The sequence below is a fragment of the Strigops habroptila genome, chromosome 5 (genome assembly GCF_004027225.2).
Source record: "Strigops habroptila isolate Jane chromosome 5, bStrHab1.2.pri, whole genome shotgun sequence".
Taxonomy (NCBI): Eukaryota; Metazoa; Chordata; class Aves; order Psittaciformes; family Psittacidae; genus Strigops; species Strigops habroptila.
In genome coordinates this window covers 35434991-35462743 of record NC_044281.2, presented here as the reverse complement: position 1 = coordinate 35462743, position 27753 = coordinate 35434991, and positions in this window count along the sequence as shown.

Sequence of the window (27753 nt, the reverse complement as noted above, 5' to 3'; positions counted from 1 at the left end):
TACTCCCACACAAGGGCTGGTGTTTTCAGCAGCAGGGATCACTTCTGAAGCAGGAGGCAGCTGTGCTCTTTGGTTAGTGGAAAGCACTCCACCCAAGGACAATGAGATTCCAAGTCATTAGCTCCTGTACCTCAGGCAGCCGCTGGCCATATTATGACCAGAGAATGGACGTGGCTGAGTGGCTTTAGTGACAGCTAAGGAGCTGAGGAAGATGTGTAGGGTATGCTTGGGGTGGTAAACCTCATTTAAAAATATGAGTAGCGGGAGTGTTTGTAATCTCTTTGAATACGTCTTACTGAGAAAAAGAAAGGCTGGGACTGCCATGTGCTCCTACACCCTGTCAATCACACTGCTGCATGTGGTCAGGACGCGACTGATATACCCTGACAGAACATATCAAAATGCCAAAAAAATTGAAACACTGGAGTTTTTTTCTCACTAAAAATGTGACAAGATCATGTTACTTTGAAATGTCACGATCCTTTGGAAAAAACAAAGTTTTAATAGTCAGAAGAACATTTTTTTTTTTTAACTTATGAGCCAATAATTACAAAGTTGGGCAGCAGCATGGAAGCCACCATCTTTTAATCTGATGACGCCACACCTCCAACACAGACCATGAAAAACTACCAGAATAAGAAAATAAATCCTCACATAACCCACACCTTCAATTATATCTCAGAAAATAGCAAGAAAATAAACTACCTAATCTGAGGATTGGGACAGTGGGGTACCTGGGGAAGAAAAGGCTCTCACGTAGTCAGAAAAACCACATGAAAACATCTAGGTTATCACTTGAAAGCCATGACAATACTTCAGGTTTCATCGAGAGTTAATTTACCAGCATGCAGCCTGAGACTTCAGATTTGTACAAGCTAATTAACAAGGTACTCTTAAACGTTAACAAGTTCAGTCTATAGAACACTTAAAATGAAACAGAGCTTATCAACCATTCATATGTTCAAATTTATTTCAAAGACAAAGAAATCAGGGTGAATGATCAGGGTGGCTTTGTTTCTATAGTGGGTGGCTCAGCCTCTGACATGATTTTAATTTTTATATGATTCTCATTTGAAAACTAGCAAACAAGCACCCTTGGAGAGAAGACTAATACAAACACATCGTAAACATGAGAAAACACCACTACAAAAGCCCACAAATAATGATGTCAGCACATTCTCCTGAGGGCCTGGTCCTCAAGTGCCTTAAGCACAGTTAGCTCCAGAGGGCACGCATTCACAGCTTTGTTCTTTAGTAACAGGACCCCTTTGACTGCAGGCAGCTGGTGACACGTTTGGGAATGACAGCATCCCCCAAACACTTGTGGCAAGGCACACATGCCTTTCAAACACTTATCCCATGTCCCATGCATCTGCTCCACTCACTGCTACCCCATAACTCACTGCAACCCTCTGTGGGGTGCACCACTTGTCTCCCTTAGCTACCAGCAGCATTTTTACCTCCCACAGCACATCAGGATGGGGCAGGAGGGGCTGCTGCCCACCTGCTTTACAGCTATCCTTGCACAAGGCTGCAGATCATCCAACATCTAGCAGATGCTTTGCTTCAGCTGCTCTACTTGGCCAAGGCTTTACCAGAGGGAGCCAGCAACAAACTGGTTTGCATGAGCTTGCAAGAATGATTAGGTATAGTCATAATATCTCAGAGTATGTACTGACCTTTGTTACACCAGGGAGGGCAATTAAACAGGTGGGCTTAGCACAGGCAGAGCCCTCTGCCTGCATGCTCCCCATTGAGAGTTACAGCCACTCTATGCCTGATTTGACCAGGCTGTTTTATGCTTCTGTGTGTGGGGAGAGCAGTGAACCATCCTTTTTCTGCCTTAAAAACTGACAAATATCACCTGTATTTATGTGTAATAAAAACTGAAGAAGCTGATAAGTTTCTTGATAGGAATTTCTAAGGGGCCCAAGGTAACTAAATATCCATTTGCCACTAAATTTCAGTCAGATTTAGCCACCTAACTCCTTTAGGTCGATTTGAAAGTCCCCAAAATGCAACAGTGAACAGCAACATAAACTGTGCAAGTAAACTGAAATCAGTTCAGCCTTAACAATCATATATCTGAAGTTTGCATTAATAAAAATATAGTTTAATCAAAGTGAGAGCATGCCTTTAGTGCTGATATTATTCCCAGTTTCCAAAATAAAGCACTGTAGCTGTGGTTTAAAGCAAGTGTGTAAAGATAACAAATTACACTCAATTTTTCCAGTCACTTGAAATGCCAGACATACTCATATTAAGTGAAAAAATATTCTTTCAACTGTTCTTTATGACTTGTGAAATGTTCTGCTTTGTAATTGGTCTTCTTTTACAGGCATTATTTTAAAGCATAGAGTCAAAGTACTGTGATGTTCTGAGGATCTGCTGTAGAGCACAGTGATTATATCTACTTTTTTCCACTGCAATAGTTATAAAATAAAGTTTACAGTCCCTACCCTACATCATCCTCTTTGACACCATTTGACTTAAATCATGCACAGGGTCAGAATTTAAGAATGCTGAGGGAGAAACACGGGCAGAGTTTATGATAATTTATATTAATCTCTTTTTAAGTTGTTGCTGCCTTGGCAAAATACCTCAGCAAAAAAAAAAAAATTGTTCCAATTATTTTCTTAATGGACTAGATATCAACAATACTCTGCATACCAGTCAAAACACAATTTTTCTAACCTTTGGGCTTGCACTCGCCACATAATGTCTAAAACTTTCTGTGCTTCTTTTATTATTATTACTGTTAGCACCCACAATGTGGATTCTAGTAGAAGAAGTGAACGGGCAATTTTGCTAATGATGCATGAAGTAGAATAAAATATATTGTAATTTTCTATAACTGCAATATATTTGGGTTTGGAATGCTGACTACTCTGAAAAAAATATTTTCATTTTAACAGTGAATTCCAAATTATTTTTATTTAGTCAAGCTTTCTACACAAAACCCTGCATAACAGGAAATAAAATATTTCCCACTGTTTTTCTATTTTAAATAGCTATGTTATATATTGTAAATTCCACAGCAGTCATGTTTGCCATCACATAATCAAGTCTAAACAAGAATGTATTTTTCACACAATACAGTCCATAAAATTATGGTGGCCATCCACACTGGTTAACTGCACTTTGTGAAGTGATTTAAACAGCCTAGGAAAGTAGAATGTGTTTGATACAACAATAAAGGGGGCAGCTGGATAATGATATTTATTCCTTGTCTTTATCTAACAAGGTGAAAGGTTTTAGTGTTGAATGTATTATTCTAAAAAGTCTGTTTGATGTTAAAAATCTTAGAATGGGATGCTTGACGACAAAGTGAAAAGGCCTTTTGAATTCCACATAAGAAAAACAAGTGTGCTGTAATAAAAAACATAGTTTGTGTAGCTACACAGAGAGAGAAAGAGAGGACTTGACTTCATGGACTAGATTTTCACTTTGCCTGAATATACTCTGTTCCCCTGAAGTCAGTGCGTCTATGCCAATATAAACAAATTGACAATTAGACCCTGTAACAAAAATATCTAAGAAATTGTTTTTAGTCTGGATGTTATCTCTCTATGCCTACTTCCATTCAAGTATAAGGAACACATGATTATATGAGCTTTGGCATTAGAAGAAATATGGCAATCAAAATTATGTTAAATGGAAGAAAATCTTTCTAGAAAATAGTGGGAGCTAGTGGAACTAAGGCTCACTCATCTTTCTCATTCTCTGGTAAATTTTTCTCTAAAATAAAACACCTAGGGAAATCCAAAAGTTTCATAACTAACAAAACCTCATTTCCTACTTACTTGGGTTTCATAGTTGATAGGCTGGTGTATAAGCTCTTCCTGAAGCTTTTCCAAAGTTTACGTACTCACGACCTTTCTTTCCAGTGTGGATTATCCAGGTAACATAGTATGTGTTTGTGCTACATCTTCCCCTCCACTCCCAAAGAGGAAGAGATTTTCCTCTTTTCCTGCACTGTCATTCATGCTGATGAAACTTACAGGGATCATGCTTCTATTTAAACTGCTCAAGTAGTTCAACAATTTGTATGGGAATAGAGGATGCATACACACAGTGTGAAAAGGTATGCTGCTTCTCCATGGGAAAAGCAGACTAACAATAAACCTGTAAAAATATCCTGAAGAAAAATTTTGCAGATCCCTTTTCCTCAGGCTCTTCATAACTTTCTCTTTCACTCTTTGGATGACCATTTGACCTTTTTTTTGGTATCTGCTATATTTTTCGTCTCTGTCTGTTCTTCCCTCTTTTTCATTTCCACTCTTTGTCTCTTTGGATTGAAGTGGAGGGAAGAATATTTGAGCATCATTAGCTGGTGGACCTACAGGCATATATCACATTGTGAGAGACGTCACAAAAACCCAAGCACTTCAGCTAATCCCCAGGACCACTGCTGGCACTGGCACCTAGCAGACAAGTGCTGGAATTTTCAGAAGAACAGTTTCCTGCTGAAGATGCTGACAACCTGTCAAGCAGAGTGCTCACCAGCATACATGTGACACTGAGGCAATACAGATTTTGCCAGTCCAGAGTTCCATTCTGAAAAAGTCAAGAAAGAACTTTCTGTCCTGTCTTTTATTAGGCTTATTTTTGTCTCTATTGGGAAATTGAAAAAACTACAATAAATTCGTTTTCGTTTTGATCAGAGGAATACTATACTTGCTCAAAATGCCATTAAAAATTCTGTCTTGCAAGTCATTTCAAAACTATTGTCAGTCCAAAACAGTTCTGAAATTCTAACCATCCCAATCCAAGCTTGGGGTTAATTTAGTAAATTCAGCCTCCTGCATTTGGAACATATATCCCCAGCATTATCACTTTGTTTTTAGGGTGCCAGAGCTAGTAACTTTTTATGTTTTAACTTTTCAAATCTAGATGTCTTTTTATGTCCTATTCCTGTAACATTCAGAAATCTACAATGCTCAGGAAAATCCACCTAATGAAGTCAATGGAGTTCTGCCAGGTACAAAACAGTGCAAAAGTTGTCTCCTTGTTCTCATGATGGAGTGCTCAATCAGCAAGAGAAATTGCTGCCTAGCTTTGGCAAGAACACTCAGATGCTACTGCATGTATAATATTCTCTTTAAGATGACTACAGTTCAAGAACCTTCATGAAAGATTATTTGCTTTAATTAACAAAAACACTACATAGGTAGCTATAGCATATCCTCAAAGACAAGCTTAAAATTCAGTTAAAGTCATTTGCTGAAAATAGGTTAAGCAAAGGCTTTCCTGTAAATCAAATTTATATAATAACTTGCCACAAGAGCTTCTCTGTAAGGAGAGAATAGCACCAGAAGGGAGAGTTTCAAGAATTTTCTGAATTAAAGAATAGTTGACATTGGAAGGCACCTCGGGAGACTGCTCAAAACAGGGTCAACTTCAGCAGGTTGCTCAGGGCCATGACCAGTCGGGTTTTTAAATATCTTAGTTTACTAAGCAGGATGAGGCTTCAGGATAAGCTCAGTGACTCGTATGCTCAAGTATTGCTTTAAAACTTTGAAATGTTGATGTGTCTCACAGAAGACTAATTTCTGAAGTTTACTATGGACACTTTACACTTACATCTTAATTGAACCTCTATGGCATCAGTTACTGATGATCTTTAGCATAGCTGTGAGCAAATAACATATTTTATCTTCATATAAAAGACCAATTACATATTTTTGGGAGGAGTGATTTACAGATAAATGCTTTGAGTCTGTACAGACAACATTCTGATGAAAATCTCTATTAAGCTGTATTTGGAGAAATAAATCCAAACTTTCTGAAAAACAAGCATAAGTATATACATAAATGATTCCCATTAAAATAGAAGAACTTGACTTTCAGCATTTCAGAAAACAACTTATTCTAGTCAGAATCAAGGAAGATTGAAAAAGAGCCCTAGTTTGCCCTTGTTCCATATGCCCATACATTACTTCACTCTGAACAATGGGAAAGGCTCAATTGCTTCAAACAAAACCCTTACTGGGGCTGAAGCAGCCCTGTAAGACAGCAAGTTTCCAGTTCCAGTCAGTTCTGATGGGCAGAGTCTCATACACTGAGTACCACTGGGTAAGCCTCTGCAGATCAGTGCAATGACCAGAGTGGAGGTGCAAAATTTAAAGTTACCATAAAAAGCTGGATGCATATCTTAACTTGAAATATGATTTTATTTGCAGAGATGCAGCTTGAAAATACCTTTTTTTAGCAGAGCCACAGATAAAATCAAGATTGCTTAGTTTTGCCTTCCCCTACATTACAGTGCATTCTGTATGCTTCGGGTATATGCGTGGAGCAAATAAATTGTGTAACTAGAGCGTGCAAACCAGATCTGATGTATGCCACACTGATCTGATTTCACATTGCATAAGTGCCTGACAAGCATAATAAATAAACCAGACCACATTAACTGCTTTTCTAAGTCTCCTAAAACCCATGGAACTTATTCCTGAGTGAGTATGGTTCCTCTAGCCAGAAAGAAACAGATAGCAGCCAAGACTTCCCACTAGCCACTTGCAGCCTCTCAAATTGCAAACATATGTAGGAGATCTAATTAAGGAGCCTATGAAACCTGCACTTCATGGCATAAATATTCTTTGGAAAACTTTTAAAAAAAATATGCAGTCACCATGCACACTTCCCAAAAATTCCTCTAGTGGAATAATAACATGAATGGAAGGTCTTGAAAATACCTGAAAAGATTAAGGATTCCACCTTGAGAACCTAAGTACTGCCAAAAATCAGGAGCATTTAAAATTTTCTGGTCACCAGGATATTAGTAAACTGTGCACATGTACACGCAAATAAAATTATACTTGACACTATCATTTATTAGCATACACTTCACTACCTCAGCTTTACTCTCTTAGACAGAGTTCGCTGGGGCATGGACTCTCTCTCACTATGCTCAGGAGAAGCCCTCCATAAAAACTGCAGAAAGGACATCTATCTGATTTCGTGATGAATGTTAATCCAGTACTAGTACTACAGGACTTAACATAGCTGAATTCATACTCTTCATAAAGTTATCCTTAAATAACATAATTTCTTATACTAGTCCAATGAAATAAGATATAGAAATCTAATACCATTCTAAAATTTGTTAGAGCACTGATATTGTTTTATGATTAAAATTTAACATCACTCAATGCCTTGGCATTATTCATATTATTTTCCAGTCTAGCAGTCACAGGAAGACTTTACAGTCCACCCAGACAGAGGATTTATAGCAGGCAGTGGAGAACACTGGTTTAAGATATCTTTTAAAACATTTCAGATGTGGTTGTCCATTACAACAGGCTTTATTTTCTTCTTTGTCTGTTTGCTGATACTTTTGAGAGTAAGAAAACTTGATCTTAGCTTTTAGACACATCAGCACATTCCTAGTGCTCTCCCAAAATGGTTTCCTTCCAAATCACTAATACTCCTTCAGACTGATAAGTCAGAATTACTATGGCAATGCATGGGGGGGGATTCTGAACCTTTTTTCCCCCTCTCTCCCTAAGAACAGGTATCTACTCTGATGTAAATTTTCAGCTCAGTGTAGTGATAATTGCTGGCAGGTATTTTTTTTCCATGAAATATGCTCTTCATCTTCTTGAGGTGCTTTATCATTTTGTCCAAAGTGAATTTATTTCACCTCTCTGGACTTCACAATTCCAGCTTCTTCTTCCGCCCTAATAAATTTTATTTTTAACATATTTTTCTATCACTGAGTGACAGGTAGGTTGAACACTGTTTCCTAAAGAACACATTTCAGCCTCAGGAGCTCTCATATTTTGGGAGTCCAGGAGCCAGATGGTCTCTTTATCTCATTGATGTGTTTCTTTCTGATCTGAGAAAAAAAACATTCTTTTTCTTTTCCTCAGCCCTGAAAGTGACTTCTTAATCTATTGCCTTTTTTTGGAGAAAGGTCTTTGGTAATGGTCTACTCTGAGACAGGCTCTTTCTAAGTTTTTTTCGCATATAGGAATATTTGCTTGCTTCTTCTGCCTAGAAGGGGGTTTAGGTCTTTATGCTCCATCAGTATGATTCACATTTATCCCACACAAGTCAGTAGATCCATGCTGCTTCACAAAACCTGAGGAACTGGCCCAGAGTCTTAAATCTGTGGTTACTTTAAATTAAAGATGCTTTTAAAATTATTCACTCAAAGCTTTCAGCACAGATAAAACATCTTTTTTTTTTGGGGGGGGGTGGTGGTGGTTAAAAGTCATCCTTCCCAAGAATAGCAATTATAGTGAAATTTATGTCTTCTTTCCCCTTAACTGCATTAATCAGCAGTATGCAGTATTGGATGTGTAAAGTATTCTTTGTTTTAGTAGATCAGGATCCCCCTAATCCTACCCTTTCCTCAGATTCATCATGCCTCATAACTCTTCCCATGAAGAAGGTTCATGTCCAGGGCTGCGAAGAGTGGTGTAAACAGAAGGAGGGAAAAGTAGTGATTTTACAGCTCAGAGCCAGCACTGTTTCCTTCTGCATCCCTGCATGACTTTCCTGGGTCATTATCTGATTATGTCATTATATGATTCTAAGATCCCTGTCTTGTGCCTCCCCAAACTTGGCAATGATTAAAAAAAAGACGGCGGGGGAGGGGGGAAAACACCACAAACAAACAAAAATCACCACAAAAAAAAGTGTTCCAGAAAGTCTGGTTGCTTCTCAGAAAAGTTATTCTCAAAATTTTACTTAAAATTTTTATGTGCTCCACTGTTATCCTCTGCATTAATTCCCTGAATAAACTCCTGAAAGTGAGAACTATGGGAACACTCTGAAAATCGAGTGATTTTTAGGATGATCATGAAATCACAGAACCACAAAATAACTGAGTTTGGAAGGGACCTCAGAGGGCTTTAGTCCAGCCTCCTGCTCAAAGAAGGGTCAGCTGTGGGGTCAGACCAGGTTGCTCAGAGCTTTATCTAGTTGCATCACAGAAACATTCAAGGACAGAGACTGCACAATGTCTCTGGGCAACCTTCACTGTTAGACTGCTTTTTCTTTTAGCCAGGCTGAAACTCTCTTGTTCCAGTTTATGCCCATTGCCTCTTGTCCTCCCACTATGCACCACTATGAAAGAGGCTCTATCTTCAGAATATCTTTCTGGGTTCCAGTGGGCTGCTGTTAGGTGCCTTGAAAACCTTCCCAACTCTAGGCAACAAGCCTCATTTCCTTAGCCTCACCTTACTGGACAAATGCTCCAGCCCCCCAAGCATGTTGGTGGCCCTTTGTTGAATTGCTTTGGTTTACCAGCATCTTTTCTGTATTGATAGCCCAAAAACTGGACAGAGCATCCAGATGTGGTCTCACTCTCCCTTCAATCTGCTGACTCTGCCATGGTTTGTGCAGCCAGGATGCTGCTGGCTGCCTTTGCTGCCAGGGCGCACTGCAGGTTCATGCCCAGCTTGCTCCTGCCAGGACTCCCACGTCTCTTTCAGCAGAGCTTCTCCCCAGTCAGGCGGCCCCCAGTCTGCATCATAGCTCCAGGTTCTTCCTTCCCAGCCGCAGGACTTTGCATTTGTTCTTATTCTCGCGTGCCTTTGTGCTTCTCATTTGGAAACTTGATGAGCCTATACTCTTATCGCCTCCTCCAGCCCATTGACAAAGATGCTGAAAAGGATAGGTTCAGTAGGTACCCCTGTGGTGCCGTGGTGCACTTGTCATGGGTCTCTGAGTAGAGAACTTCCCATGAACCTTCCGTCCATCCAGACAGTTCTCCACCCGCTCTGACTGCAACGTTCTGACCCGGACAGAGCAAGACTGTGGAAGAGTGTTGAAAGCCTTGCTACTGTCTTCAGAAAATGATTGTATTGAGCGATTATTGCATTTGGAAAAATACAGCATGGAGAGAACTTTTTATGTTTCACAGTTAACTTTACAAAGTGTTCTTTTCACTCCAGTATCCTGCCCTGCCTTTAGTAGTTTTGGTACACTGTAGACCTAATTTTGGTATATCAGACCAGCTCTTCGCTGGAGTAACACTGTCATAAAATCTCTTGATTTACATCAATGTAAGTGTAATCAATGTCAAACTCTAACTCTCTCCAAGCTAGGTGACTCAGGGTAGCACTAATTTATCATTGCTTTTTTCCAGACATGTTGTCAGTATTGTGCAATGTTTCATTTGTGGTGAAATTAAAATATTCTGATGAGATTTGGGGTTCGGTGTATGTGCATTTCTTTGAATAAAAAGTTTGGAGCAAGGCATTAGAATGCTTTTGATATGACATGTGCAAATCAGAACATATGACAGCTCTGACTCCTGAGCAGTCCTGCGGCACTTGCCATTGTTTTAGTTGCTCTGTTTCCATATTGCTAGCGTAGTCAAAACCAATTGTTTCAATTAGCCCTTCAGAGTAAAGCCATGTCAATGTCTTGCATAAATACAATGATCCCTACAGCAATATGCAAAATGTCTCTTTTCACATCTCACAGCTTCTGTGTTGACTTCTGCAGAACTGTAATTAAGTCTAATTAAGTAGACTTATGGAGTTACACTAATGGTTATGTATAAGTACATGTCCCTCACAGCTATTTGTTCAAGACATTCTTCATATCATTTAACTTGCTTCAATTATGCATATTGTATTTTGCCTGCTGATGTTTTTGCATGGTAATTTTAGGAAAGTAAATGTGGCCTACAGGATTTTCAGTATTATTAACTTGAGATCTAAGAGATTTGACATACAACTTAGTTTCTTTCCACTACTTTTTAAACTCAATTGCTATTAAAATTACTCCCTGCACTTAAAACTTATTTCATTTGTATTTTAATTATACCAGAGTAGACACAAGATAATGAGAAAATAGATGAAGTTTAAATAAAAGTTTTTCTAGAATTTGATATAAATAACTACAAAGTTTTGAAAATGAAAGTTTGAGAATGGTCTTTATATAGAAATAAATTCATTATTATATTAAAGAATATTTCTTGCCTTAGTCATGCAAGTTGTATTTTGCAGACAATAGATTACTAAATTGCCTGTCTTTGCTCTTCAGGAACACTGCTTATACAATGTAAAGTTGTTAGATTCAAGAAATGTTAAACTGTTCAGCGCAAGCTTGATGAGCTAGCTTGAAAGTATGTTTCTTCTCTTTTTTTGTTTACTTGAAACAGTACAGTTTTCTCCATCAGAAAATTAATCCAGCGTTCACCTTGTAGATGTAAACAATTCCTGAAAATAAAACAATGCCCAAACCAACATCCAGACTTAAATATGTAAATTCTCAATCTTCAGCCACACTTTAGTGTTATGAGTATTTAATTTCCTTTCCAAACCACCTAAACCAGTGAAAGCAACTCTAATAAATATTAGCAACTTGTTGCTTAGTGTAATCCTGGATTTAGGGCTTTCTATTGATGCAAAATACATATATATGTTGTCTGAGGGGAAGCGTCCGTAACACATCATTATGCTCTCAACTGCCCGTAGTGTTTGCAGTGTAGAAGGAGTTCTGCTATACATTTTTATGTGTAAGACACAACATATGCAGACAACATGGGGTTTTTAACAAACCCATGGTATATAGGTATATGGATATGGTATACCTAGAAGCAATGAGAATGTATATCACTTATGAAGGCTTGATCAAGACATCAAGAGATTAAGGACTACAGAGACCCATATCAAAATCCAACAGTTCATCTCCTATAGAGGTTCCAGACAGGAGGAGACAGAAGATGGCTTACAGACTGCTAGCATAGTGGGGAAATTCACTGAGGCAATAAAATGAAAAGGGACTTTATCTGTGGGGAAAACCACAGAGGCCTATGTGACACATCTGAACAAACATCTGCTTGTGCATCATAATTCGCGTGAGAGATGACAGAAAGAAAGAGTAAAAGCTGGCCAGTGTTCTAAGGTAGGTATATCTAGACCTCCTCCAGAGGATACTCTACCAAAAAGACTGAAAGACTTTTAAATGCAAAAAAGCCTGATTTAGTCTGAATAAAGCCTGAAATGTTTCCTTTAAAATGGAGAGAGCTCAAAGCACTGTGTGTCTTTGCTTTTAATCAACTCAGAACCTTTCCTGAGTAGCAGCACACTCTGTCACCAGACCCCTTCAGCCATGAGGAGGTCTGCCTACATGTTCACTGCCTCTCCTGGCAGTCCTGCAGCCTTTATGCAGGAGATACAGGCTCTTGGCTTCCTGCTATAACTCAACTGTTTGCCAAACCTTGCTGTTCCACAAGCCTGTTCCCCACACCGTGCTCAGTGGCTCTCCACTATCTCAAGGGGTCCCAGGATTGCCCCAGGGGGTCCCATGTCACCCCATCTTCTTAGAAAACATAGCATACTTTGTGAAGAAGAATACATGTGTAAAGCATGTGTGAGCTGTCAAATCTGTTATTTTTTTCAATTAAAGGGTTATTGCTGAATTGAGTAATCTAACAACCGAAAAGAGCAAAAAAATACATGAGATTGCAGAGGGAGCAGGTGAAGGGGTGATGGATTTCTGAAACCCTAGACTTGGCTGGACATGGTCTTGGCCTCTTAGAGCCTACACTTTCTGTGTCACTGAGGTGCAGACTAAGGAGACATGGGTAACATGGACACAGATGTTCTGATGTTCTATCAAAGAGAAGCCAAACGCTCGTTAAAAGAATTCAGTCTTACATGCCTAGTATCTACGTAGATGAGTAACCTACAACAGGGGAAGAAGTTCAAATGAACTGAAATTAAGAAACAGATGCATGAAGAAATTGAATCAAGCTGGTATTAAAAATGAAATAGAAGGCAGTAGACAAAAAAAAGACAAGACTGTTTAAAAATGAAAGCACAAATGAACTGTAAGAAAATTAATTGTGACGGTTGTTCTTTGGGTAGTCAGGTTGCTGTATTTAAAGGTAAACATCTATGTTCCCAAACTATGAAGAAGAATAACAGGCTTGTTAGCTTCTTGTAGAATTATGAAGTCCTTCTTACAGAAGCATTAAGAAATATAATTTTGCTCAACCTATTTGACAAATAATTGAATGCACAACTCTGGATGACAGTTATGTAACTTCCCCAGGCTCATGTATGGCCAACAGTTGTCAAAGGATGCAAATTAGTAAACTTTTCAGATTAACTCAATCCTATGTGTCAATCATCTAAGAAATTACTTATACCTTAAGGGGGACAAACACAAAAAACCTACCACCCTTGGTGTGTTCTGTTTCATTTCGTTTTGTTTACTGCCTTTGCTGTTGGTACCATATAGATGTTATTGTTCATTTTGGTATTTTAAAAACACTCTTTTTAATATCTGGCATGTGACTGCCCTGCAGTGAATAGGAGTAAGAAGCTGTCAGTTTAATAGGCTTGCTTACAGATTGCTCTTTCTCTGTGCTGTCATTGTATGTAAGATGTACAGAGCCACAAGAAAGCTAAAAAAAATACTCCTTAGTGATGGAACAACTCCCTCCATGCCATTATTACTGTTGTTTCTTGTTGTGTTACTGTGAAGCTCCATTGTACTAGATGCTGTGCAAACTCAGAACAAAAGTTTGTTCTGCTGCAGAGCCTATACAGTGTAAACCAGGAAATTAACTTCACACCACAGGTCCTGGAAGAGCACAGGAAATATATTAGCAGACGTGGGAGAAAGCTGTAAAGCCTGTCTTGCTACTCAGGATTGGCCTCTTGTCAGGTAAAGTCCATGTTTTTTAATGTAAAACCCGGGTCAGAGGCTAACTCTACAGAAATCCTGATACAGCCTTCCGTGGGTGACCAAGGGATCTCTCTGGCAGCAAGGCAGGCAGCAATCAATGGGAAAAGTGAATTAATCTGCCCTTGGGCAGCTCTAATGACTGAGAAAACCCAAATCTATCTTTTCCACTAAGGATCAACTACTCCTGAAGCAATTTCTGACGATCTGTCCTACTGGCTCAAAGACAACCAGCGGCAACTCCATAATATCCACCAAATCCCGTGATCTGTTCCAGAATTTAATCACTCCAGTCATTAGCAGGTTTTCCTGTCTTCTAATCTCACATCTCACCTGTTAAACCTGTTAAGTTTTATTCCAACAGTAAGCAGAGATGGAGAAGATTCACTTTCTTTTTCCAGCTATCTCATAGAGAGCTGAAAAATTATTTAATATCTCCCTCCATTTTCCCCTTCTTTAGCTAAAACCCTATTCCTCAGCTTTGTCCTCATAGGCCATGTCTTTGGTACTCTTAATAGGTCTTGTTGCTGTGTACTAGAATCTCTGAAAACTATCCCACATCTTTCTTAAGATGCATGCCCACAGCCGGACACTGTACTATGATTGAGGCCTTGGCAGCGTGAAGTAAAGCAGAAGACTGCCTTATCTTGTTTTGCAGACTCTCATCTTGCTTATGACATCCCCACTGGGATGCTTGCCTTTTTCTTCACAACATGACATTGCTGACTCACATTCAGTTTGTGAGCCATTAGCATCTTCAGATTGTTGCAGTAATGGTAGCTGTGCAATGAATTATTCCTGTTTAATACTGACACTTGTTTGTGTGTACCCTATTATAGCATATCCCATCTTTCACACCTATTTTGTGAGTTCTCAGTTTTAATTCACAAGCTTCCTTGATTCCTCACTTATGTTTCATACTTCATGTCACATCCCTATGTAGGAAGTGATGACATTCATACCCTTAGTGTTAGCACTTAAGTCCATTATTATAGGTCTTGAATTCACACTTATCTGAGAGAGTCTAGTGTCTATGAAGGGCATCACAGCACAGCCAGTAATGCTCCATCCCTGTTTTCCCTGGAGGCTTTGCTAATGATACCTATTTTGGAGCAGCAGCAGCATTAGTGAAGTTGTCCTAGTAAGCATAATATGAATGCTACAGACAGCAATTTATAACGACTTTAACACCATAAGAAGGAATTTACAATACAAGTTGGGGTGGAGACTTCAGTGTCTCTAAAGCTGCAGTTTGTAATTCTAAAGAGATCTGAAGGGTGAGGTCTCAACAGAAATGCATTAAAACCTCAGCCCCTTGTCTTTGGCAGGGAAGTCAGTGATAGACATGCCTGGCTAGAGAATATAGAAATAGCATAGGCACAAAAGGGTCCTGCAGATTGGCCAGACTCTCCCTTGATATTCAATTATTATATGGACTTCAGTGTCTAAGACAATCTTTTTAATATGAGAAACCAGTTTAAATACCAGAAATATTAACACATTTTCTGCTGCTCTTTATGGTGCAATAGTCACTTTGTGACTTATGAAAATGAGCCTTATAGGAGTTCTACAAGAGCTGGGAAGCTGAAAAGGTCAAGTTGCATTGCTCTGAACTTGCACCTTTAATGCTCTTCTGTTGAAACAGTGTTTCTTTTGGTAAAGACCTAGTCCTGCATAAAACCCACAAAGCTAAGAACACTTGATCATTCCTTTAGGATTAATTAATTTCCCAGAAACCAACTAAAGCATTTTAGAAATAGCTGCAGGCAAATGTTAATAAGAGATTAATCTTTCATACCTTTGAGAACCTTTTAGACAAAATGAAGATACATTCACCTTTCCCTTGAGTTCCAAATGTGAATGAGATCAACTGGTTTACATACTAACTTTTGTGATGAGACATCATTTCAAATGGAAACAACTTTTGCTGAGAGCAAAAAGATAATACCTTATTGTTAAGCCATTTAACACCAGTAGCAAGAGAAAGTTTCAGTAACAAAGCTTATAATAATTTTCTCTTCAGGTGGAACTTTCAGAGAACGCTCAGACCTTCTTCTCAGTCTGAAACCTCCTTTGGTCTTAGAAACTTAGAGGAAAATTCTTTGCAAGCAAAACAGGCCACTTTTGATTCATTTATGGCAATGAGATTCCCTGCTTTCATTAAATTAGGTAATGAAACACTTCATTTCCATGGATGGAGAAAGAGGCCACTTTTTAGAAGGCTGACAGCTTGTGCATAGGGTGAAAACCAGGAGTGATAACTGATAACCTCAGCTCTGAGATACTGGAGCTCTGGCCTCCAATAACTCACTGCTTCTCACCAGCTCAGGTGCCAGTGACCTGTCAGCCCCTGTGGGGCACAGCCCTGCTGACGGTGCACAGCCCAGTCTAGGCGAGGGCTTTGCCCATACTGCTCATAGTCTTTTAGCTCCAGAGACACCAGCTGGCCACCTCTTGTGAGATCTCAGGCCAGAGACTCTCTCCACTTACTTCAAGACCAGCCTCGTGTAACAAAATACTGTCCTTTCCCATCAAGAAAGAATATTCTTCCTAACTTGCAAAGTATAGGTATGTTGTAAAATACACAAGGTTTGTAAGATTAAATACTGTGAAACCTGTTTCACGCACAAAGAGTTCTTTTCACAACACTGGGACACTGAAACCCCCCACTACCACTTTTTGCAGTATAACTAAACCAATACAGCCTTAGCATTTTATGAAATACCTGAAACTTCAGTGTGTGTCACTCAGTGACTGAGTTTAGTAGATGGTGATAAACTTGTCAAGCAAAATGGATGCCTTCGCATCATGGCTATTTTATACATGTGTGTATATGAGACCATATATTATGAACAACAGCACTGCACCCTAAGGTTTAGCAATCATATTTCTCATTGGTCTTGTCTTTTTACAAGGTTCATTCCACTGCAGAAAAATAAACATTTGTATTCACTCTCCCTCTAGAAAGAGGATCTCAGAAACACCACAATGATGCAGGTGTTTAAGATGCTGGTGCATCATGCCAAAAAAAGTTGAAAAGATTTATCCATTAGAAGCAATAAACTTCCTTGATTAGTGCAAGGCTGTGAATACAAGTCTCATGCTACTGCTTGTTTTCAGTAGTTTCTATTCTGTGATTGTTTACATGGTGTTCAGCGTTAAGCACTAGATAACATATTATTCTTAGTGTTATGACAATATTCCCTGTTGACATCTTTTAGATGTCTACACTTCTTGCAGCAGACTTGGCAAACATTTCTTGAATATATAATGTTTGCTCACTCCTCTGAGTACAATGTTAAAAATTTAGTTGGGTGAGATTTTTAGATCCCATTTTTGTAGCACACTTGCTAGTCCTCTTGCAGTGCTCTACATTATTAATTTCAGATTAATTTTACCCTCTGGCTGTACACATTTAATGGAACTCCCTGTACAAATACCTCCAGCAAAATGCTGTATTTATTGTACTTTCTAGGCACATTTATCTAAATTAACAAAATTCAAAAGAACACTATTGAAATCTATGCATTTATGAGTGAAATATTGAAACCTCTTTAAAAAAAAAAAGAAAAAAGAATCAAATGTACATATTATATTTCTGTAATACAGTTCCAGTTTCAGTGAATGCAGCCAATTAGATTTGCTGCTTATCTAAAGCAGGATTTACTTGTCTGTCTGAAACATCATAACTAACCAAGTTCTTTCCACTTATCTTCTGAGCATTTCTCCAGTGTGCAATGTCCAAGTGCAATAGAACAAATACCACATTCAAAGCAAAATCTGTATTGACCTTTCTTATGCTTCTCAGTTCTTTTCCCTTATCATACTTGGACTGCTTTATATCAGAGTGAGGGAAAAGCAGGCTATCTGGGCAGCTGTTTACACATTCAGTGGACACATCACTGGCTCTCAGACTTTCTTTAGATAAATGGTGATTATCTTTTTCTTCAAAGAAAAATAAGAAAGCCCAAGAAACTGTCATGTTGTCACTTTACTTTGAAATAACATAGTGAATGTGCAGAGCACAACCATTAAAGACTGAGGTCCATGTGAGTACCTGGTATAAACAGAAATGAGATACACTTGGATAAATTATAGCCAAGGAATGAGGTTTGCAGCCCTTTTTCATAGAAGCTGACAATTTTTTCAGGTTATCTATTTGACTGGAAAAGAATATCTGCCATCTGTTAACATGCTACTTACATCGATCAGGCGCTCAGATGTAATGGCAAAGGGGAAGAGCCAAACAGGCATGCCTGAGGGCTCTTACTAAAGGTATGTGCTAAAATGTAGACACAAAGTGAAAAGTAGCCTAACAGAAGCTATCCACACCAGGAAGCAGTCCTACATCTTCACTGTGATAGCAGGATACCATAGAAGTATAGATATCAACCAGTGATAGGTGACAGGAAAACAGGCAGAGCACTGGCAATGTCAATAGAAACACATTTTTTTGCTTCAGAGACATGTAATACAGCGGTACGGTCACCCTAGGGTCTACATAATCCCTGTGAAATGAAGAGCAAAAGAAGGCTGGCACCACCATCCCTTCTATCACTGGTACAAAGCAGGTCTGGGTTATTACAAATGAAAGAAATTGTATGTATTTGGAAAAAGAACAGAGATTCATCTGAAATAGAACAAAACCGAGTTAGTAGAGAAGACACAAACATCACGCACATGCTCTCTAAGAATGTTCAGTTTCCTCAAAGATATCGGCAGTGAGATAATACACTGAGAACAGCTGCCCTATGACAGGTTAATACTAATCAGCCAATCGTCTAGTTAAATATTTAAAGGAAAACAAGTGAGGAAAATATACACTTAGTAGTTGTCCAACAGTGGATTATAAGGTTTCCATATCTTGCTTAACTGGACAATGTATATTTTTAATTTTATACAAAGGAAAATCTGTACACCTTTCCACTCAAGGAGCTACACTGTGCTGCTGGAGTCCATCTGCATTCAACTCGATTCAATTCTCACATTGCATGAACTACTTAGGCTGAAGGGATTTTCCTCTAGATTGCTCACATTTGGGTGAAGGAGAAGAACTTGGAACCTGTTGGTTTTCAGAGGTAGCTAAAAGGCTACTCTGGTAATGCTGAATTCTGAAAAAGGACACAGAAGGAACTTGTGTGCCACTATGGTGAAAGGGAAATAGCAAATATCTGATATAGTCTTGTCTTTCCTCTGTCCTCCACATGTTCACTGGACCCAGGGAGCCTCAGTATACACTGGTACATCTCTCAGGGAACCGCTTTTGAATGAGGAAGTATGGAAGCAAAACATCTCAGTTACAATCTTACCATAAAGAATGTGGATGGCAAACTAAAACCAAGTTAAAAAAGAAACAAGGATGTTACTGTATGCAAGTAGCCTTGCTAGGTAAAGAGAAATAAAAACAGTGATTGGTGCAATTTCAGTTTTGGGAAGGCACTGAAAAAATCCACTGGTTACAAAACAGACAAGGTAATTTTCCAAATTCTGTCATTTATGAATGAGGAAATTGGCTGCAATATTTCTTCTTGACTTTATAACTCTGCTAATAAATAATACACTAGCATACCCAATTTCATAACACTAAATAAGATGAGAAAGATTCAATATTCAGTAAGCTCATTTTTAGAAATCAACAGATTTTCCAGTCAGTTTTCTATTCAGGAACAGTTGTTCCCCACCTCATCTGAAGTTTACATTCCCAAAATCAAGAGACAACTGAGAAGACCTGTAGGTCCTGTTCACACAAATCAACAAGTTCTGAGCTCTATCCTGCTGTTCCCAGACAGGTAAATTAAATAATAATTGTATTCCCCACAGGACCTATAGATTCCCTTCACAAGTCTGATGCCACATGATTTCTGAATTTCAGCAACCCTGTGTATATTGTATGAAAATTATAGAAGAACAGCTCAAAGAACAGAAGTACAAAGTATGTGCTAAGCATTTATATTTATGCAGTATTTCAAGAAGTATTTCAAATTTAAGTTTTCCACCTTACACCAGGATTAGCATTCAGGGCAAAGAAAGTGAGGCAGACCTGCAAATCTGACCAGCTTTTTCTCCAGCCTTCTAACTGGCTAGAAGACTCTGTTAGGGAGTCTGAGACCACAGCCATATGGACAGTAATGACAGTCTGTTCAGCGTCATCCTCCTGTATTATTCTGAAACACATGCAGGTTTTTATAATTATTATCTGAGCATTGTCAGTTAAACAATATACATGCTGTGTAAGTGAGAGAAAAATCAGCATCCTTTATAGATTATTTGGCTCCTCCTTTGAGTATTGCAAGGTTCAATACCTAAGTATAACTCCATGGCTACTATTCTTTTCTGACAGTGAAATATGAAAGGGTTTATTTTCCTCCATACAGATGAGACTTTCAAGGGCAGTGAATTTCATGCTTTTCTTTGCCAGAAAATAGTTGTGATCTGAATACATTTTAAGAAAAACTACCATGCTAGCAAATGATTAAGAAAGAAAACATCATGTATCAGCCTCAAACAAATGAAAAGCAAATAATAAAGACGGGTAGAAAAGCAGCTCAAAGTAGAATTTTGATCCCCTTCTAAATTAAATAATTTTTAAAAACAAATGCCTAAAAAAGTAAAAAATAAAAAAGGGAAATGTAGTCTGTTCTGGCCTCATGCCCCCTCCCAGAACATAATTGAATTTACTGCCTCAAAGTTACTCCTGACTTACCGAGGTGCAAACAAGATAAGGATGAATCTCTGAGCATCTGCCTCAGGGTGAACTCTCAGCCGCTGAAAGATTAAGAACAGGAGTCACTGCAATGCTCTATGCCCTCTGCAGCACATCATTGACTAAAGCAGTCATGAACCTATCGGAACTAATGAGTTAGGATGGCTTATGGTTGCTTTGCATTGCCAGAGGTTGAGTAAGGAGCCACAATGTATATTGGTCAATGTGTTGTCCCTATGTGTGACATGAAAAGGTGCAAAGACCAAAGCGGTGCAACACAACAGTCCCCCCAGCATTTTTGAGGAGGGAAAAAAAAAGGGGGGGGTGGGAAGGAAAGAAGGAAAGAGAGAAAAGGGAGAGAAATCATGTCAGGAGGAGCTTGGGGCGTAAGAGCGAGAAGGTAACTTGTAGATCCTAATGATGTCATAGAATCATAGAACAGTTACAGCTGGAAGAGACCTTAAAGCTCATCTAGTCCAACCCCCCTGCCACGTGCAGGGACACCATCCACTAGACCAGGTTGCTCAAAGCCCCATCGAACCTGTCCTTGAACACTGACAGGGATGGGGCATCCACAACTTCTCTGGGCAACTTAGGCCACCTGCCATTCCAGGCAAGCTCTCATCATAAGCAGAACCTGAGTTACAACAAAGCTCTTTTTCCAGAGGCTGTGCCACTGCTCCAGGTCCTCCTGGGTCTTTGGAGATGCTGGGAGCTGCAGGAGCCAAGTTAAGATCCTGGGCTGCATTATCTGGAGCATATTTAGCTGATCAAGGGAAGCGGTTATTCCCCCTGTTTGATACCTGTGAGACGATAGCTGCCGTACCACATCCAGTTTGGGCACCCAAGTACAAGACAGATGGACCCTGCTTTGAAGTTGGCCCTGCTTTGATCAGACGGTTGGACCAGATGATGTCACTTCCAACACAAATTATTCTATAACTTTAACAGCTGTATTTTCCTGGGTGGCTTATTATCTCCTTACACTGATTGTATGTGCTTGAATGCTGCTAATGTCTTTTATCACTTCAACATCACAATCCCATTCATTTTCCTATAAAAATAGCAGTAGCTATAGCTACATCTCACTGGCTCCTCTTCTTTCTCTTCCTGCTTTTCTCGTTTTCCCTACAGCCACTGTTATACCCTTCTCTGGCAGAACAACTTCTAACAGGTCACACTTATGTTTATGTCAAACTGGGAAGGTTTTGACCAAAGAGCTGAGATCATGCTGAGGAACAAAATGTTCTCTGAGTCACAAACACTTCCTTGGTCCCATTTTTCTTCCTAGTAGAATGGAAAATAGTCAATCTGAGTCGTATTTCTTCTAAATCCTTTTTACAAGGAACAGTTTAAATGGGACAAAGCACTTAATTTTCAACCTAGCTCTTTGTATAAATTAGTGTGAATTAGAGGCAGGAGGTCCAGATTAGAGTCTCTGCTCCATCAAACTACACTGCAGAGCAAAGGTCAACCTCAAAAGCTGAGGCACCAGTCTGGCTTTCTCGTCAGCCTCTTTAGGCACTGGATGGCTGCTATAAGGTGTTCCCAGAGAATTCTCCAGGCAGAATAAGCCCAACTTTCCCAGCCTGTCTCCATAGGAGAGGTTCTCCAGCCCTCTGATCATCTCTTGCCCTCCTCTGGACTAGCAGGTCCATGTCGTTATGTTGGGGACCCCAGAGCCGAACACAGTACTGTAACTACAAAACTCGTGCTACCTTGTTGTGTTATCATCTTTCAAAACCAATTATTCTAGAATGCGCTATCAAAATATCCATCAGCAACTCTATTTTTTCTCATAATTTCCAGAGCTAATGAATTTTCTTGTATTTGTTTCAGCAATGAAGAAAACCAGCAATAGCTCCAATGGTTCATTAAGAAGGAAAACATTTTCAAACTTGTTGGTCACCAAATCACACCAAATTCCAGAACATGAATTGCTAGGTGAACTACTTGTCTACTCTTGAGACATACCAGTCTGTGTATAACACAAGCCAATACACAAGGTATGCATGACACAGGTTCATTGGATGAGGACTAAGACATGCAGGAAGAGAAGGAGTGTTTCATGCTATGCGTGTAGCATTTGCATCACCTATATTTGCATGAAGAGAAAAGGCATGAGTGTACTTGTCTGGGTAGACATGGCTGAGCCTTGTTTGGAAAGGGCTGCCCTGGAGTTTACCACTGTTGTGTCCTGGAACCTGAACAACTCCAATCGTATATACACAAGAACAACATGATGCATTTGGGTATTCTACTTATAGGCTGAGAATTAAGCATGACTGTAAGCAAGCTGAAGATACAAGGTGCAGAATTTCTTTAAGAGCTGGAACTTCATTTATTAAAAAGCATATGATTGAGGGTGGCTAGCAGATGTTCTCATGGCATGACCATTGATTATCTCCTGTGGGAGAGCTGTGGCGGTTTAGAGCTGGTGAGCTAGTTCAGCATTTGGATGTGACGCTCATGCAAGTGGAAAGTGGAGGCAAGCCACGCTTCCCACGGAGCAGGTGGGGGGACAGTGCATGAGGAGATTCTAGTGGAGCGTGCTTCACCATGATCTGGGTTTTTTCCTCCTTCATTTAGATTTAATTTTTGTCCTTTATAAGCACACAATAGGAAGTATTTATTCCTCCTTAATACTCCCAGTGCAAAACACCAACTGGGTATTCCTGGTTGAAGGGCTCAGATGTTGAAGGGAAAAACCTCCCGAGGTTTACAGGATTACATTTCCACAGCTCCCTCACAGCCCTCTGCATTGACAGACATCCCCCCCTCCCCCCCAGGTATATATAGAAAATTCCAGTCACACATCCAGCTCAGGAAGAACATTTCCATTTTCCTTTTGTCACAAGTTACCCCCAAAAACAATCTAGAGGGAAAATATCCTTTTATTTGAGTGTTTATTTGGTCTTGGCAGTCAACTATTTGTTCCCTATTGATTGAATGCTTTCCTAAAGAGAGGTTTGCTTAAGCACTTAACAGCTTTCCTAATTCAGTAAATATAGGGGGGGTATAAACATATTGCACAGTACCAAAAAGGCCACAAGGTTGCTGGAACACTTGTCCTGTCTTTTACTGGTAGGAACTGGAATTTCCATTCTACGGGAGAATTCTCATTATGAAAACTATTTTTAATACTGAAGATGTAAACATAAAATTTTGTGCAGCATGGAAATCATCTTCACTATACAGGGAGACAAGGGGTACTGAAAGAGGCCAGGCAAGGAACCAGAAAGCAAATCAGCCAGAGTGGGATTTGCGTACTTACCTACGGACTACAAGTAGCTTAAAATACCCCTGAGGACACTGGAAAAGCACAGAGCTGCTAACAGAGGTCCCAGACAGCCTGCTCACCTTCCAGGCTGCTGTATGGCAAGAACCCTGTTAGGCAAACCTGCATTTTATCTGTGCTGAATCAAAAGTGTCAAAAGGATTCACACAGTTCAATTTAGTCAAATGACCATTTTCCAATATGGATGGAAAATTTTCATCCAGGGCTTCTTAACTGCTTGGGACTGCTGACTCAAGACAGCTCATGGAATACGAGTGCCATACCTACCTCATTTGTAAAAATCTTTTGGAAACAAGTGGCTTTGCCTTTTCTTACTAGCATGTAATTTCTGAGATTCCAGTTTCATTATGTCAGGACAGATACATATAAGGGAAAGTGTGAGCTGCTCTGAACTTGACTTTTTAAATGACTTTTTACTCAATTTTCTTTCCAATATTCAAGCAATGAGCTTATTTAAATTAAGTAGCTTATTACACTGCCTAGGACAGAAATAACATTAAAATGATATAAAGGTGAAATGTAACATGATAATCCACCCTAAGTAAGCTACTGTGAGTCATTTAAACTAGGTGATGTTTTACTTTTTTAATTAATTCAAAAAAATATTACTTTTACAGCCCTAAGTTTTCACTGCAAGTAAAAACCATGGTACACTAAGACAGGATTGTCTTTAATAATCAGATCTAGGGCTAAATCTGCAGTCCTCACAGAGGCAAAACACTCAGCTTTTACACCCAAGAAGCAATGTCTCCCTGCAGAAACAAGCATACCGATTTGGGCTGAAACTGGTTTTTTTAAACCAGATATTGTAAATAGCATGTGAAGAAGGCTTAGATAATCAGGAGGAGCCCAGGATTAACAGAAATTATTTCAAGCTGCTTTTCAAAATAATGTTTTTGGGAATAAATGGCAATTGAGGAAAAATAATATTTTAATAGGCCTATAAACAGATTTCTATTTCCTCCTGAAATGTGAGTGATGAATTCATAGCACTTTTCAAAACAAAAAGCCAGGGAAAAGCTTTCACTTTCCTAGTAACAAATATTCACGTTAGCACACAGTCATGGGCTCAGAAAGGGCTGTCACTTGGAAGATGTCATTTTTAAAACACCTCATTCTTTTCACCTTCCAGAGTTGCAACTGAAAATTAAATTCCCAGCTTCATTCTCCATAGACAAGTATGTTCCTGGAAAATGAATGGAGACTTGTCACAGTACGTATTTAAAAATGGTAAAGTAAGAAAGACCTGGATTGTTCCTCTAAGGATTTGGCCATCACACAAGTCAGGCATGAACTCAGACCTCTTTGTCTCAAATCATGTGGAGTCCAAGAGACAAGTAATTGAGATCCAAATGAGGAAGTTGCTTTTCTCCAGTGGATTCACAGGCCTCAAAGTTGTTCTTATGTTGCCTTTAAAAAGATGTATGAAAAAGCAGGATGTGAAAACAGTAGCTGAAAGGTACCGTGGATATTTTCTGATCTCTAATCATGGTTCAGGGCCTGATGTAGGGAGCCATGGGCACCTAAATGCATTCATCACTGTAAATTCCCATACTGGAAGAGACCAGTTACCCATGTGGATCAATAGTCTAGACCTCTTAGTTGCTTGACAGAAAGGTAACAGAAAAAAGGTGGGTGAGACTTCTTCCTCTAAAAAGAAATAGCTTTTTCTATGTAATACGAGTGTCTAAGTACTGTTCAAACCACTGAGCAGGAGCTGAAAAAATGGCTAGGAGGGATAACTTCGGTATTAAGTTTTACTATTGCAACTTTTGTCTTACCATCTATAAATAACCTTTTGGCATATTTATTCTTCCCCAATTCTGTACTCTCAATACCTAATGGAACATTTATTTCCACTTGTAACAGCCAAATCAGCTACACGTTATTATCTCTAGACTGCAGGTCTGAGCTGCATCCTCTGTTTTGGTTGCAGTGCTTGTACTGAAGGAATGATAGTAATGAAATGAGTTAGTGCTATTTTTATGTGAACAACACTACCTGATTAGCTAGTAGGTAGCATTCGTTGACCATTAATTTCTCAATGGAGATTTTAGCATTCTTAGTTCAGCACTATGATCTGGCAAGTGTATGATTGATACCATCTCACAAAGAGCTGTTTTGTCTTGCCTTTGTTGCAGGCAAGACATTGCTCAACTACTTACCTGCTGATTCTAGACACTAGTTCTAAAACTGGAAAGAGGAAAACAAGCATGGTTGTTAGCACGCAGGCCATTTCACCATTGTTTCCTGCTTTCCTCCCCCTCTCAACCTTTTTATCCCTGTGAGTTTCTTCTTTAGGCCTAGGCATTCTGGCCTCAGTATAGCAAAGGACTTAACTGCATATGTAATTCACTACACATTAAATATTATTATTTTCTCATCCAGAGTTTTATCTTCCTCATGTTCACTTTTATTTTCATAGTTATTTCCTTAATAGCTGATTAATAGTCCAATGGAAATACAAGTTCAAATTTTGTTTTATTTTATAGGAGTGGCTAAGGACTTTGGGCTCATCTAGTTTGAAGAAAAGGAGGCTGAGGGGTGACCTCATTGCTCTCTGCAGCTTCCTGAGGAGGGGATGTGGAGAGGGAGGTGCTGATCTCTTCTCCCTGGTGATAGGACATGTGGGAATGGTTCAAAACTGGGCCAGGGGAGGTTTAGACTGGATCTTTCTTTACCAGAAGAGTGGTCAAACAATGGAACAGGCTTCCTAGAGAGGCAGTCAATGCCCCAAGCCTGTCAGTGTTAAAGAGGCAATTGGGCAATGCCATTAACAATATGCTTTAATTTGGTCAGCACTGAATTGGTCAGGCAGTTGGACCAGATGATCATTGTAGGTCCAATCCAACTGAAAGAGTCTATTCTATTCTAATTTACCTGTAGGCAGGGGTTGACAGTGATTAGGAGCTCTGCTTTGAAAGCTGGCGGGATTTAATTTAGGCCTTAAAGGCTGTTTCCGTTTTGTATATTTCATGTATCAAAAAAACCCTAACCTTACATGGAGCTGTAAAAATTCATATACACAGCTAAATATGCATCCTGTAGAGCTTTCTAAAATACAGCCCAGAAAGTCCTTTGAAGTATAAAAATCACTGGAATAGCTTTCTGTCATGTAAAATAAATGGATTGTTAGAAAGCAAGATATTGCAAAAAAACCCCCTATTTGGCAGAATTCAAAAGTAAATTTTAATTCTACCATATACTTTAATACTACTAACGTATATTCATGCTTATCACTGTTTCCAGATTCATAGGTGGGGTAGACATAGCAAATACAAGACAGAAAAAATCTAATAGATTTTTCAAAATTCAGTTAGCTCACAAATTTCAGATTCATAAGAACAGTAGTTCTCTTGCTCTGGACAAAAGCTTCAGAACAGGGATAAATAACGTCAATTAAATACCTTGAACCTCACAATATTTTATCAGGTATGCCAAAAATAACCTGAAAAGCAGCACCTCTTGCAAACAATTATTTTTTTATCAATCATCATTTGCTCTAATATTAAATAAAAATGCATGGAATGTCCATTTTTCCTCTGAAATTTCAAAATTATGTTAATGAGATAATATATAAATTACGTTAATGTGATAGTCTATAAACAGGAAAAGGCTTACAAGAGTTATTTCATCAAGGTGCCAAATCCCTTCAACTCACATTCATTGTGAAGATCACTGGCAAAATGATCAAGAATTAACTTTCTGAAGCATTTTTTTTACACGATTGGAAAATAACTTCTTAAAAGAAAACAAACTTTTCCCTGGAGGTGAGGTGGTAGTAGGGGAAACCTGTTAAAAATCAAGCTCTGAATGGAGATAAAGACCAGATCCAACAAGGACCTTGTTCATGCTGAACAGGTTGCTCATCATTCCCCATAATACTTGTTCAGTCTGGCAAGCAAGAATTGTGCTCCCTAAAATGTACAAGTACCAAGTATAAGAAATATGAAAACCCAAACCAAGATGGTTACCATTAGCTTTAGACTAGGAAACAATACCACTACTTACCCTTCACTAGATTTCCCAGGGCAAATACTGAGAGAAAACTGAGACTTCTCACATCAGTCCTCTCAATTGACCTAGGCAAAACAGACTG